Genomic DNA, 15561 nt, shown 5'->3' with positions numbered 1-15561 from the left:
GGCCAGACACTATAAAACTCTTAGAGGAAAACATAGGCAGAACACTCCATGACATAAATCACAGCAAGATCCTTTTTGACCCACCTCTTAGAGAAATAAAAACAAAAGTAAACAAATGGAACCTAATGAAACTTAAAAGCTTTTGCATAGTAAAGGAAACCATAAACAAGACAAGAAGACAACCCTCAGAATGGGAGAAAATATTTGCAAAGAAAGCAACTGACAAAGGATTAATCTCCAAAATATACAAGCAGCTCATGCAGCTCAGGAAACCATAAACAAGACAAGAAGACAACCCTCAGAATGGGAGAAAATATTTGCAAAGAAAGCAACTGACAAAGGATTAATCTCCAAAATATACAAGCAGCTCATGCAGCTCAATATCAAAAAAAAACCCAATCCAAAAATGGGCAGAAGACCTAAATAGACATTTCTCCAAAGAAGATATACAGATTGCCAACAAACACATGAAAGGATGCTCAACATCACTAATCATTAGAGAAATGCAAATCAAGACTGCAGTGAGGTGTCACCTCACACCAGTCAGAATGGCCATCATCACAAAATCTACAAACAATAAATGCTGGAGAGGGTGTGGAGAAAAGGGAACCCTCTTGCACTGTTGGTGGGAATGTAAATTGATACAGCCACTATGGAGAACAGTATGGAGGTTCCTTAAAAAATTAAAAATAGAACTACCATATAACCCAGCAATTCTACTAATGGGCATATACCCTGAGAAAAACATAATTCGAAAAGAGTCATGTACCATAATGTTCATTGCAGCACTATTTACAATAGCCAGGATGTGGAAGAAACCTAAGTGTCCATCAGTACATGAATGGATAAAGAAGATATGGCACATATATACAATGGAATATTACTCATCCATAAAAAGAAACGAAATTGAGTTATTTGTAGTGAGGTGGGTAGACCTAGAGTCTGTCATACAGAGTCAAGTAAGTCAGAAAGAGAAAAACAAATACTGTATGCTAACACATATATATGGAATCTAAAAAAAATGGTTCTGAAGAACCTAGGGGCAGGAGAAGAATAAAGATGCAGGTGTAGAGAATGGACTTGAGGACATGGGGAGGGGGAAGGGTAAGCTGGGACAAAGTGAGAGAGTGGCATGGACATATATACACCACCAAATGTAAAATAGATAGCTAGTGGGAAGCAGCCACATAGCACAGGGAGATCAGCTCGGTGCTTTGTGACCACCTAGAGGAGTGGGATAGGGAGGGTGGGAGGGAGACGCAAGAGGTAGGGGATATGGGGATATACGTATACATATAGCTGATTCACTTTGTTATACAGCAGAAACTAACACACAGTTGTAAAGCAATTATACTCCAATAAAGTTGTTAAAAAAAATTCACTTCATGCTTTACGGTCCTTCCATTTATTTCCTCTGCAGTGAAAATTTAGATTTATATTTTTATGAAGGTTTACTAGCAGAGTTCACCTTCAAATCCATTTTAAAACAGGCAGTAGTGGAGAGTGTACTGCATTTATTAAAATAATTGTGTTTTAAGAAAGACTAGACCTGTCAAGCTGTTCAGGATTTTGCTTTCTGTTCTTGTTGGGTTTGGATTTTTAAAAATATATATATTTTTTACTCCTTTGGCTTCTTTTCCCCCCTAGGTGAGAACTCTAAATGCCAAAGGGTAAGTGGCTGAGACATGGTTGGAGACTGGAGAACAGAAAGATTCCAAATTCAGCCATTTCTGGAAACATTTTTAGGTATTTCAAAGTGAGGCTGAATCACAAGAACCTTTTGATCTCATATTTCTGGGGTGAGCTTCAGAGAGATAATCTTCTGGCGCTGGTGGCACCTTGAACTAGGATCTTTGGAATCCATGTCGGGTTGGGCAGAATGGGGTATAAAGATGCTTCTCTGAAAGGGAACCCCCTTGCATTGTTGGTGGGAATGTAATCTGGTGCAGCCACTGTGGAAAACAGTATGGAGGTTCCTCAAAAGACTGAAAATTGAGTTGCCATATGATCCAGGAATCCCACTCCTGGGCATATATCCAGACAAAACTGTAATTCAAAAAGACACATGCACCCCAATGTTCATAGCAGCACTATTTACGATGGCCAAGACATGGAAACAACATAAATGTCCATTGACGGATGAATGGATAAAGAAGATGTGGTACATATATACAATGGAATACTACTCAGCCATAAAAAAGAATGAAATAATGCCATTTGCAGCAACATGGATGGACCTAGAGATGATCATACTAAGTGAAGTAAGTCAGAAAGAGAAAGAGAAATACCATTTGATATCACTTATTGTGGAATCTAAAATATGACAGAAACAAACTTATCTACAAAATAGACTCATGGACATAGAGAACAGACTGGTGGTTGCCAAGGCGGAGGTGGGGAGGGATGGAGTGGGAATTTGGGATTAGCAGATGCAAACCATCATATATAGAATGGATAAACAACAAGATCCTACTGCAGAGCACAGGAAACTATATTCAGTATCCTGTGATAAACCCTAATGAAAAAGAATATGAAAAAGAATTTATGTGTATATGTATAACTGAATCACTTTGCTGTACAGCAGAAATTAACACAACATTGTAAATCAACTATATTTCAATAAAATAATTAAAAAAAAAAAAGATGCTTCTCTGGAGGCACCGACTGCTCCTGCCTCTGGTCTCCCCACAAAGCATCAGTGTGGCTTTCCTATGAGGATTTTCCTTGTCTCCACCCCTCCTTTTCCCTCTCCTCCATATTCCTCTTGAAGGTAGATGGTGGTTGGGATCTTATTTAGAGAATCATCTGAAAATGTGTGGGTGAAGAACCAATGAGAAAAGAGTGAGACTCCAATTCCTATGTTCTACCTTCCTGGCTCTCCATCCGCCCCTTCCAGACAGAAGCGTGTCCCAAGCTTGGTCCTTACTTTTTAGCTTCTCAAAGTGTCCCTTTCACTCTGGAAGTGAGCGTCCTCCACAGTATCTTCTGTAAAGATAAATCCTGGGAAGTGTTAGTGTTATAATGAAATAAGTTGATTCCTCAAAAATAAGCAAGATTCTTTAAGGGAAGTTTTCTAAGATGCATTGATACATTCATGTGCTTTGTGAATCTCTAAGAGGGAGGCGTGAAGTACAGGGTTTTCTGAAGTTATTTCCTCCCTGGGCATGTAATCTTGGACTTGGACTAGTGTTCCATAGGACGTTAAGTACTCGCTTATGTTTTTTAACTTCATTTTATTTATTTTATTTTTTATCATCATTTTCATTCAACAATCATAGCATTCATCAAGCTCCCAGTAGGTGCCAGGCCCTGTTCTACATACTGGAGGTTAATCCAACCATCAACAAATCAGGGACTTCCCTGGTGGTGCAGTGGTTAAGAATCTGCCTGCCAATGCAGCAGACATGGGTTCAAGCCCTGGTCCGGGAAGATCCCATATGCTGTGAGGCAACTAAACCCATGCGCCACAACTACTGAGCCTGCATGCCACAACTACTGAGCCTGTGCTCTAGAGCCTGCGAGCCACAACTACTGAGCCCACGTGCCACAACTACTGAAGCCCGCGCCTAGAGCCCATGCTCCACAACAAGAGAAGCCACTGCAATGAGAAGCCCGTGCACCGCAACGAAGAGTAGCCCCTGCTCGCCACAACTGGAGGAAGCCCGCACGCAGCAACAAAGACCCAACATAGCCAAACATAAAATAAATTAAAAAGAAAAATTAAAATAAAAAAAGACTACTCTCCATGAGCTTACATCCTGAAGGGGAAAAAATATATTCTATAGGAGGGAATGAAAAGTGATTAGAAGAAAAATATACCCAGGTAAGGAAAGAGAGCAATAGAGCTGGACATGGAATATTTTATACTTTTTTCCTTTTATGCATTTTAAAACTTTTGATTGTGGAAATGATAAAAGTGGAGATAAATGTGTCATGAATGTCCAGGGGCTTATTATTTCACCAATTATTAACTCCTGAGTAATCTCATTTTCTTTTCTGGTGTATTTTAAAACACATTACAGACACCAATCTATTTTCAATAGCAAATGCCTTAGCATATACATCTAACAAATAATGACTTTGGAGGCACAATTACAATGCCATTATGACCCTTAACAACATTAATGGGATTCTTTAATGTTATCTAATATTCAGGCAGTGTTCTTCAGTTTACTGATTGCCTCCAAATGTCTTTTACGGTAGCCAGTTTATTTGAATCAGGATTAAAAAAAAAAAAAAAAAGAACCACATTGCATTTAGTTGGCATCTCTCCTAAGAGTCTTGTAACCTGTAAGAAGGCCCCCTCCCTCTTTTTCTGTGTCATTTATTCAGAATCTGGAGGCTTGATTAGATTGGGTTTACACCTTTTGGCAAGAATATTTCATGGGTTGTGTCTGTACTTCCTGCTGTACTGCATCTAAAGGCAAGTATTTAGGCTGTCCAATGGGGTCTAGTGGTGCCATCTTTAACCATCTTACATTAAATGGTCTCAGCATTGATGATCCTGGTCTAAATCCATATTTCCACGAAGGCTTTCAGAACGATGACTTTCTAATTCTCTTATTTCTTCTGCATAGTTAGCTAGAAATGTTTCTATACAGAAGAAACCTTCCCCTGTTTTTCATTTTGTTTTATTTTTCATCTGTAAATTAGAAATATTAATAGGACAGCGGCGTTGCATCTAATTCTGAGGATTACATTCTGAATTCACTGCAAAGGCAAAAAATCTGTTAAACTAAAAATTACTCCTGGAGACCACATAAATGGTCTCAATAGCATCAAGATCATGGCACTCAGAAACGCAAAAGTCAAGATGTAACACAAAGCTTACTCTCTCTTTCCTCATTGGAGCTGAGGAACAGAGCTGTGTGGAGATGGGGAGAATTGTGGGGCTGTTTCTCTCTCCAAGAAAATATACTAAAATCTGAGTAAGTCAAATGTGCATGTATATGTAGGTGATGTCGCTCTCTACCCTCGAGGGTTCCTAAAGGCACTACAAGAAATAACGCACTTGTCAGTGTTTAAGAAACATAAACTCTCTTTACTGTTTGTCGCCTGGCTCACCACTCTCCACCAGGTGCCCCCAACTTTTATCAGGTGAGTTTCCTCATCTCAGGTATAGCCTCATCGCTTTCAAGTCTCAGCATCTTTGAACTTACTGCCCATCTGTCTTTCCTCCCACCTAGCCCCAGTCCCAAGGACCGGTGGAGACCCTCCCTAGAAAGATGCGTGCCCCCTACCCCAGCTGTCTGGATACCACCAGCTCTGCATGCGGCCACGCCTTACCTCCAGTCCTAGGAGACACGCTGCAGCCTCTTTATTTCGAGATGTCTTCCAGGTGCCTAGCGTAGCTCAGGTAGGGAGAAAGAGTTTAAAATCCTGAACCGATTGATTACCTCCTTGCCAAATTTGCATTAACTGATCCCCTTGCTGAGACTATTACTTATGTTAGATAATGCCTCTACTTTCACCGTCTACTATCGAAGTAGACTGTTACGGGGATAATTAACCATTTTAGGTCCATTCGTTGTCGCTGTCATTTCGCTGACGATAACGATGGTAAGTATGTGTTTTGTTTGCTATGAGACAACTGCTATGTGTTTTAGCATATCTGTGTGTGATGCCTAAAGCCTTTTGGAGGAGAGTAGACAAGGACCCTCTAAAGTTCACGTGTACTGGGTGTTTTCATGTAAAAATCTACTGCCTGCGGCCCCAGAACTAAGCTGCCTCCGGACTGGGACACATCTCCTAAGGTCAAAGCAATTTTATTGTTCACGTTTTAAAAAACGATTTGGTCACAGTTTGCTTCCAAATGGTAGTCTTTGAGAGTCTGGGTATTTTCTGAGGCTGAGTTGGGTGCCTGTAGCCTGGTTTGCTCCAGGGTGCTGCCATAGTTCTTCATTTTCTTGGAAACAAGCCAGGTATGTTGGCACTTCGTTGAAACAGCGATGTTACCTAATCCATCAACATCACAAACAGAACCAAGGTAGATTTGGTAAACCAAGGATTGTTAGAAGGAGCAAGAGACATTGATATTTGTTTATCAAGGTTGATTAATTAGCATGGATATTTCCTAATTAAGGTTGTCAGTCTCGTTCTGAGTACCTCCTAGAGTTTCGAGGCTACGCTCAGCTCTGTGTTTTTACAAGCTTATTTCTGAAGAATAAAATTGTTTTAGTTAGGCAACATGCAATGCTGCTGACACCGAGAGTCTGGGGAACCAGATATATACACTGTGGCCTGGCTGAATGTTGGGGAGTCAAGGATGTGTCCCCCAACCCCCCGTTGATTTTCCCATGAATGTAATTCTTTCTGCATAAGCTTATGGGCATGATGTCTGCTTGGGTAGCCACATGGCTGAAGGAGTTAATATGGCATTTTCCTTGAACACAAGCAATGGCCCCTCCTTCTTGAAAAAGTTCCATCAGTTGGTTTCTAAGACATTAGTCACGTCTGGCTCTTACTTAAACTCACTGCCCACTTCTCAGGGTCCCGCCCTCGTTCTTCTACATTCCCCATTCCTTTACATACTGAAACGCCCCAGATTGCCATCCTTGGATCCTGTCTTTACCTACTGTCACTCCCTGGCTAATCCCTTCTCGTCTCAAGGTTTCAAATAACCTATTTTGGCTGGTGATGGATACATTTATTTCCAACTAGTATCTCTACCATGCATTCCAAACTCTATAACCAATTGTTTACTGGACATTTCATCTTGGATGCAAGCAGACCTCTCACCCTTCATGTCCAAAGCAGAGTTCTAGATTTCCTCCCCAAATCGCCTCCACATTGACTTTCCTCAGGTAAGTGAACATTGTCTCCATTTTTCTTCTGACTCAGGGCAAAAATCTTAGGTTCATCCTTGAGCTCTCTCTTTCTCTCCCACTTCACACCCAATCCAAGAGCAAATGCGACAGGATCAGTCTTCAAAAATATACTCTAGGGACTTCCCCGGTGGTGCAGCCGTTGAGAATCCGCCTGCCAATGCAGGGGCACGGGTTCGAGCCCTGGACCAGGAAGATCCCACATGCCGCAGAACAACTAAGCCCGTGCACCACAACTACTGAGCCTGCCTTCTAGAGCCCGCGGGCCACAACTACTGAGCCCGTGAGCCACAACTACTGAAGCCCGCATGCCTAGAGCCCGTGCTCCGCAACAAGAGAAGCCACTGCAATGAGAAGCCCGCACGCAGCAACAAAGACCCAACGCAGCCAAAAATAAATAAATTTATTTGAAAAAAAAAATACTCCAAATCTAAACAACTTCTGAACACCCCCCTCCCACCTCCCGTCCTCAACCACCGCGTTCTCTCATGTGGCTTATGATATAGTCTATATCAGGTTTCCTGGCTGTAAAAATCCTTGCCCCTGCTTCAGCCCTGTATTAGTATAGCGAACAGGTTAATGGTTTTTCTTAAATGGAAGTCAACCATATTATTCATCTACTCAAAATCCTGCAGTGGCTACAATTTTGCTGCAAGCAAAAGGCAAAGAGGCTGGAAGACCTTCCCATTACCTCTCTGAGCTCAACCCTTCCCAGCCCCCTGGGGTGCCCTGGGTGCCATTCATACTGGTCCCCAAATTTTCCAGTCATACCCTTGCCCCAGGGGGCTGTTGCACATCCCATTCTTGCTGCCTTGACCCGCAGAGAGCCTAGTGGCTCCCTCTTCACCTTCAAGTCTTTGTTCAAACATTTCTCTTTTTTTGGCTTGGGGGATCTTAGTTCCCTGACCAGGGATCAAACCCGTGCCCCCTGCAACGGAAGCACGGAGGAGTTCAAACCACTGGACCGCCAAACATCACATTTCAATGAGAGGTCGTCCTTGACCCAACTCTGATAGAATGGCGGCTCTCCTCCTCGCTTACCAGCACTCTTTATCACACTTAATCTTTATTTTTCTTTAAAATTAATTGCTGTTTGACGTATATTTCCTTGTTTGCTGTCTACTGCCACTAAAACGTACATTCCATCAAAGCAACAGGGATTCTGTTTACTGTGGTATTACTAACCCCTAGAACAGTGCCTGGCACATGGCAGGAATTCAAATGGGGGTTGAATAAACAAAAACAAATGAAAAATATTTCTGAATGAAAAGGATCCTATCTCCCACCTCTGGGAGAAAAGATTGCTTAGATGGTTAAGTAAATAATTCTCAAGTGTACTTTTCTGATGCAGTCACTACTTGAAATTGACACACTGACATATTGGGATCAGATACGGGCTATGCAGAAAATAGTATTTTTGTAAATAATGGTTAAATGTGTCAAATAATCTTTTTTGGTTAAATCTAACAGAGGCAAATTCTGGCTCACTTAGACAACTAAAACAAAAAGAAAAACTTTGAAATGATATGAGAGTACCTTGAAGGGAAACTCAAAAAGCACTGTGCACAAAGGTAATTTTAGGGAAACAGGCTGTAGGAATGAATGGTTTCTTCAACCAGCTGAAAAAACCAACTACAACCATTTTTTAATTCTTGTACGTTTCTGCTTACAAACCAAATTCCAGGAAGAGTTTGACTTACTTCTGCCAGCCCCTAGTCTCATCACCTGTGCAAACGGGAGTTATTATCTACATTAACGGTCCCACCAAGATTTGACATAATATTTCTCAGGGGAGAGACTCCTCCAGAAGAAGAACTCAGGAGTTCTACCACAACACGCCCCCGCCAAATCAATATGTGACCACAATATTAAAAGACTGGAGAACCCAAACCAGGGTAATGTCCTGTTCCTGTATTAAACAAGGCTGGGCATATTTTCTTGTTCCTATATTAAATAATAGTCAGAACAAGCACAAAATAATTGTCTTCTTGCTCTAAGGAATACTCGAGTCAGAATAAAACTGTAAACAAACTAAAATAGCCTACTTATCATGATTTACAGTTTTCTCATCAAGACTCTATTCAAGACCTTGGCCTCTGTACCCATCAATTCCAAACTAATCCTAACATGTTTCCTGCCTTGTAAGACCTACCTTTAAATCACCCAGCCCAGGCTATAAAACTCTATCAAAATGACCCTTTGATTGTTTTCCCTGCTCTACTACTAAGGCTGTCAAAATGGTAATCCTCCACTCCAGGGGCTATAATATTGTCTATGGATATAATGGATAAATAATGGATGTACTCTCAAATCACCTTAGCTTAGTTGATTAATAAGTTTTTCTAATGGTTATCTTATGAGGCTTCCTTCATACACAGGAGCTCAAAAGTCCATCGACAGATGAATGGATAAAGAAGGTGTGGCACATTTATACAATACAATATTACTCAGCCAGTAAAAAGAATGAAATAATGCCATTTGCATCAACATGGATAAACTGGAGATTATCATACTAAGTTAAGTAAGTCAGACAGAGGAAGACAAATATCATATATCACTTATATGCAGAATCTAAAAAAATATGATACAAATGAACTTATTTACAAAACAGAAGCAGACTCACAGACTTAGAAAACAAACTTTTGGTTACCAAAGGGGAGAGGGGAAGGGGGGAGGGATAGATTGGGAGATTGGGATTGACATATGCACACTACTAAATATAAAATAGATAAACAACAGAACCTACTGTATAGCACAGGGAACTCTGCTCAATATTCTGTAATAACCTAAATGGGAAAAATTATTGAAAAAGAATAGCTATTATATATGTATATCTATAACTGAATCACTTTGCTGTATACCTGAAACTAACATAGCATTGTAAGTCAACTACAGTCCAATATAAAATAAAAATTTAAAAAAATCACCCAGCCCAGGTCATAAAACTCTATCAAATGATTCTTCACTACTAAGGCTGTCAAAATGGTGATCCCTAACTTCAGTGGATATAATGGATATATATGGATATAATGGATAAATAATGGATGTACTCTTGATCAACTTAGCTTAGTTGATTAGTAAGTTTTTCTAATGGTTATCTTATGAAGTTTGCTTCATACACAGAAGCTCAAAGGTGCTGGACAAGAAACCAAAGATTAATACTTTTAACTAAAGGTATCTCTTCATCAGTCTTATCAAATTACCAGAGAATGCAGTGGATTGATCAAATTTTTCTTAGACCAGCCTCTGCATGCCATCTATAAACACCACACCAACCCTTCTTTGCCAGTTTTAAAACACATGGAACAAGTTCTTTTGCCCTGAGTAGGATCTAAAAGGATTAAATTAAAGGATTAACCATGTAAAAGTATAGAGGGAGCAGGGTGTTTTCACATTATTTGGACAAGTCTAGAATGTTTGGGGCAAACTTCCACAAACAATTGTCTTAGGATTTTAACTCACAGGCTGTGTGCTATGGACACACACATTGTATGGGGAAGTCAAGTGCATCTGTGGGGTTGTCTGTTGAAGTCATAATTTGCAGTGTTAGGGTGACCAACTGTGAATGGCATGGTCTTAGTACTGAAAATCCTGCATCCTGGGAAATCTTTTATTTCCAGATAAATTTGAATTGTTGGTCACTAAAAATTCTAAACTCACTAGTAACTCTAAGTTAATGATCAGTGAGCAAGAAGGATGAATTCTGTGTTTGGGCGCCCAGCTCCCATGAAGCCAAATGCATAACTTACAGGCATTCACAGACTTGACAAGTCCCCAACATCATTAAATGAATATTTAAAAATCTATGACTTGGGAATTCCCTGGCTGACCAGTGGTTAGGACAATGTGCTTTCCCTGCCGAGGGCCCGGGCTCGATCCCTGGTCAGGAACTAAGATCCTGCAAGTCTCACAGGGAGGCCAAAAAAAATAAAATAAAATCAATCAATCAATCAATAAAAATAAAAATCTATGACTCATCGTTTTATCTCAAAGACCACGAAACAACCTAAGTTTCTGCATTTCATCCTGGTGCAAGTTGAGAAGACTAACCTTGCAGCGTCTTTACTTCGGGAAGAGCAGACCATCCTACAAAGCATCACGTCTGCCTTATTTTTTCCCTCATTAAACTTAACTCAGAGTCATAACTCACCCCCTGTGCCATGGAAATGTCTGAGAACCATTCTTTATCATCAGCAGTATAAACTCCCAGTTCCCAACTGTGAAGGGCAGGAAAACTCGCACAACTAAAGCCACTTATCATATAACACAGGTGGGATGTTGGCTGGTCTATGACAAATGACGCCTGCACCGTGTACCATGAGACTTGTTTACTTCCTTCCTAAAGATTTCTGTCATTGTCAACACACTTTATCATGGGAGAAATCCTTAATATTCTATTGGGGCTCAAGACTTGCCCTGACATATATTTTAATCCAAACAAAGAATCTTGTGTTGCAAATATTTCAACAGTTGGCCTGTGGTTCTCATCCCTGGCTACACATTTGAATCAACTGAAAAGTTTTTGTTAGTTAGTGTTGTTTTCACAATACTTACCACTGGGTCTCATTCCAGAAAATGTGAGGAAAAGAAAGAAAGAAAGAGAGAGAGAAAGAGAAAGAGAGAAAGAGAGAAAGAAAGAAAGGGAAAGAAAGAAAGGAAAGAGGAAGGAAGGAAGGAAGAAAGAAAGAAAGAAAGACAGAAAGAAAGAAAACATGAGTCTATGTTTCTGGGGGTAGGTCCTGGACATTAGTTGTTTTTTTGGGGGGTGGGGTATAGTTGCTTTACAATGTTGTGTTAGTTTCCGCTGTACAGAGAAGTGAATCAGCTATATATATACATATATCCCCTCTTTTTTGGATTTCATTCCCATTTAGGTCACCACAAAGCACTGAGTAGAGTTCCCTGTGTTATACAGTAGGTTCTCATTAGTTATCTACTTTATACATCGTAGTGTGTATATGTCACTCCCTAACTCCCAATTTATCCCATCCCCCTTTTCCCCCCTTGGTGTCCATACATTTGTCCTCTAATTCTGTGTCTATTTCTGCTTTGCAAATAGGTTCATCTGTACCATTTTTCTAGATTCCACATATATGTGTTAATATACGATATTTGTTTTTCTCTTTCTGACTTACTTCACTCTGTATGACAGTCTCTAGGTCCATCCAAGTCCCTACAAATGACCCAATTTCATTCCTTTTTATGGCTGAGTAATATTCCATTGTATATATGTACCACATCTTCTTTATCCATTCATCTGTCGATGGACATTTAGGTTGCTGCCATGTCCTGGCTATTGTAAATAGTGCTGCAATGAACATTGGGGTGCATGTGTCTTTTTTTTTTTAATCAATTCTTTTTTTCATCATAAATTTATTTATTTATTTATTTATTTATTTATTTTTGGCTGAGTTGGGTCTTCGTTGCTGCACGTGGGCTTTCTCTAGTTGTGGCGAGCGGGGGCTACTCTTTGTTGCAGTGCACGGGCTTCTCATTGCGGTGGCTTCTCTTGTTGCAGAGCACGGGCTCTAGGTGCATAGGCTTCAGTAGTTGTGGCACATGGGCTCAGTAGTTGTGGCTCACGGGCCTAGTTGCTCTGCAGCATGTGGGATCTTCCCGGACCAGGGCTCCAACCCGTGTCCCTTGCATTGGCAGGCGGATTCTTAACCACTGTACCACCAGGGAAGTCCACATGTGCCTTTTTGAATTATGGTTTTCTCAGGGTATATGCCCAATACTGAGATAGCTGGGTCATATGGTAGCTCTATTTTTAGTTTTTTTAAGGAACCTTGATATTATTCTCCATAGTGGCTGTATTTTTTAAGATTCCTGAACTGAAGCCAGGGTGATGAAACATTAAATAGACCCAATCAAAAAACAAAACAAACCCAAAAATCCAAAACAAACCAAAAAGTCCAGGTGGATTCAGTTTATAAGTGGGATGGGTGTTTCAGAGTCGTCACCTTTTAATCAAATGTCACTGATACTCACTGATTTTATTACCACAAACCCAATAATTCTGTAAAACAAGGCTACACCCAGGAACCTCTTAGGCCTGGGCTGCGTCCCAAAATTATAGGCAAAGCCAGGCCGGCTGAGGGCTGCCAGGCTCAGGCAGGCCCGGGCATCCCCTCCCGGGGGTGTTCCCCAGGTGGGCCGGCTTGGAGAGGCAGCAGGTGGGCACACCCCCCTGCTCCGTGCTGGCGTTTCTCCCAGCGTGGCCGTCAGCAAAGGCAAGCTCTGAAGCTGGTTTCCTCGTTTTAAACGGAAACAACAAAAGGCCCTGATCACTGGGCAGTAGCTTTGCTTCAAGAAAACTGTTCCCTCTCCTCCTGCAGCTGCAGTTTCTTTGTTCTTCCCCAGCATGGAAGACAGCTGTGCTTTATGGATAATCAGCCCAAATTTGGCCAAATATTGCCAAGGAGGCTTTGTGCGTGTGGTGTGTGCTGGGGACTATGTCGACGTGTGGATTTCTGTTTGCAGCAAGATGATAAGCAAAACTAGAGACCCTCTCCTCTTCACCTCTGGGGGAGCCCGCTTCATTTTGTTGAACATATTACGTCTTCCTTGATGTTTAAAAAATATATACCCATCTCCAGCTAACACGCTGTCTCCTGGAAATAAAGCTCTACAAATAAAAATGAAGAAGGCTTATGGGAAAGATGCCTTCTCCAGGAATCTACAAGTAGGAATTGCCAAAGAAAGCAACTTTTCGGCACGACAAAGACCATCGGTGCGGGTTGGAAAGACTATAAGTCTGGAATCTACAGCCATTGGGTCTTAGGTTTCCTCCCTTAAACCACTGTCTTTCAAATGACTTTCAAAATAAATCTTATTTTGGCAAAGGCATTTATTTAGAAAAAAACCCCACAAAGCTTATTTCATGCAGCGTCATGCCTTTCAGGTCCATCCATGTTGTCACAAATGGTGGGATTTCCTACTTCTTAAGGCTGAATAATATTCCATTGTACAGTACGTATGCACGTATGGCCAAGACATGGAAACAACCCAAAAGTCCATTGACAGGTGAATGCATCTCGTGTACTTTATAGCACCACTGAGACCCATGACCTCTGCAGGAATTAGGTGATGACAATGGCAAAGAGAAAGAGTAAAGACTTCATCATCAGATAGACTTGGGTCTAGTCCCAGCTCAGAGGCTTACCCTGTGACTCTAAGACAAGCTTCAGTGTCCTGAGTCGTCACGCCCTCAACTGTTAAATGGGAAGGATTGCAACTTATCAATGCCACTTCCACGATTTCATGAGATAAAGTTTCTACCAGTACTTTACACAAAGTTAACGCTCAGTTCCTGTAAATAGATGTACCGCAGCTTGGAATGATTTACACCTTATTGACATCAGGGCAAGCAGGGCTGAAATTACAGCCAAGCAAAAATGCGTCCTCCAAATATATTCCATCACTAGAGAAACATTTATCAAGTGTGTCTCATGGTGCCTCTATTTCCAGGTTATTGATCACCTCAATGCAAGGAAAGGCCCGTGAACTATCCATCCAGCTGCCCCCGCTTGTTATGTTAATAGATGGGACAGATGGCATCACTTATGATAAGACACTAACAAAGTGACGTTTGCTTGTATTAAACATCACGAGCAAATTGCCCATTAATTCCAGAAAGGAGCATATGCAGAAAATAGAGAGTAAGTGGAGCCAATTAATTTAGCTTTTATTCAAAAACCCTCCGACAATGATCGACACCCACACATGCTCAATTCTTTAACAATCTTGGGCTCAGGAACAGCATGTTGTCAGCAGGCAGTAATTCATTTTTTTAGCAGGAAACAAAGGAATTTTCTGGATGATGAACCGCCAGTGGATGGGCCTCTGGATTAGTGTTACTTAATATTTTACGATAAGTGGTCTGGAGGAGGGATTTTTTTTTTTTAATGAAATGTTTAACTCTGCAGATGATGCTTAAATCTTCTGAGTTGCAAATATCAAGAGAAAGTAAGAAGCTGAAGGATGTTCACAATATGAACAGGAAAAAAATAGAAGCTAATCTTACTATTAATAGGTGTGTATTGTTTCCATTGAAATCAAGAAATGAGTCAGAGAGTTTCAGAAAAATATCTAAGTACTGCTAGGGACATCATGCAAAACGCTAAGAAAATTTACTTCACGATCAGGAAAACAAAAAACTGAAAACACATTTCCAGAGGAGTGAGTGTGTGTGTGTGTGTGTGTGTAAATACCTTGATAATAAGTGCTCTGGGGTGTTTTATAGTATCAGAAAGGTCCCGGCTACATCTAATAAAGATTCCTTAAAGGTTATCTGTTTATGTCAACCTTTTCTTATGGAAAATTTCAGATATGCAAAAGTAGGAAAAGAGAACATTTAAACCGATTGTTCCTAAGGTTTTCCTAGTTGTCTATATCCATAAAATTCCCAATTATAAAATTAGACCTTTAACTCTTATGACATGTCCCTATGCCATTCTCACCACTCCTCCAAAGGTACCATTTTATTTAGTTTCTGATTTATTCTTGACAGACTTCTTTTCTGTCTCTGTATTTTTGTTTTGTTTTCCTTCCCTCTTTCTCTCCCTCCCTTTCTTCCTCTTTCCCTTCCTTCTTTTTAATTATCAAATAAACACCCACATATTCATGCCAATGTACATTTTGTGTGTGTATCCTGGAAAACATTTAAGAGACAAAAAGAAAGATTTGTCACAATCACTTTTAACAACACTTTGTGCCAGACCCTGTTCTAACGCCC

General features: G+C 40.6%; 1 protein-coding gene across 15 annotated transcripts in view; it reads right to left on the bottom strand.

The window, feature by feature from the left end:
* Positions 1-15561, bottom strand: part of LOC309640085 (uncharacterized protein) — a 51034-nt gene that overhangs the window by 7784 nt on the left and 27689 nt on the right. The window contains exon 2 of one of the 15 annotated variants that reach the window (XM_082418384.1): positions 5302-5342. The exons of the other annotated variants lie outside the window; for them this stretch is intronic. The gene's annotated coding sequence lies outside the window, so the exon portion shown is untranslated. Of the gene's footprint in view, positions 1-5301; positions 5343-15561 lie in introns of those variants that run through there. 15 annotated transcript variants of the gene reach the window in all.

This window comes from Balaenoptera physalus (genome assembly GCF_965194825.1).
Source record: "Balaenoptera physalus genome assembly, chromosome: 12".
NCBI lineage: Eukaryota > Metazoa > Chordata > Mammalia > Artiodactyla > Balaenopteridae > Balaenoptera > Balaenoptera physalus.
This window is presented reverse-complemented; position numbering and strand designations above follow the sequence as displayed.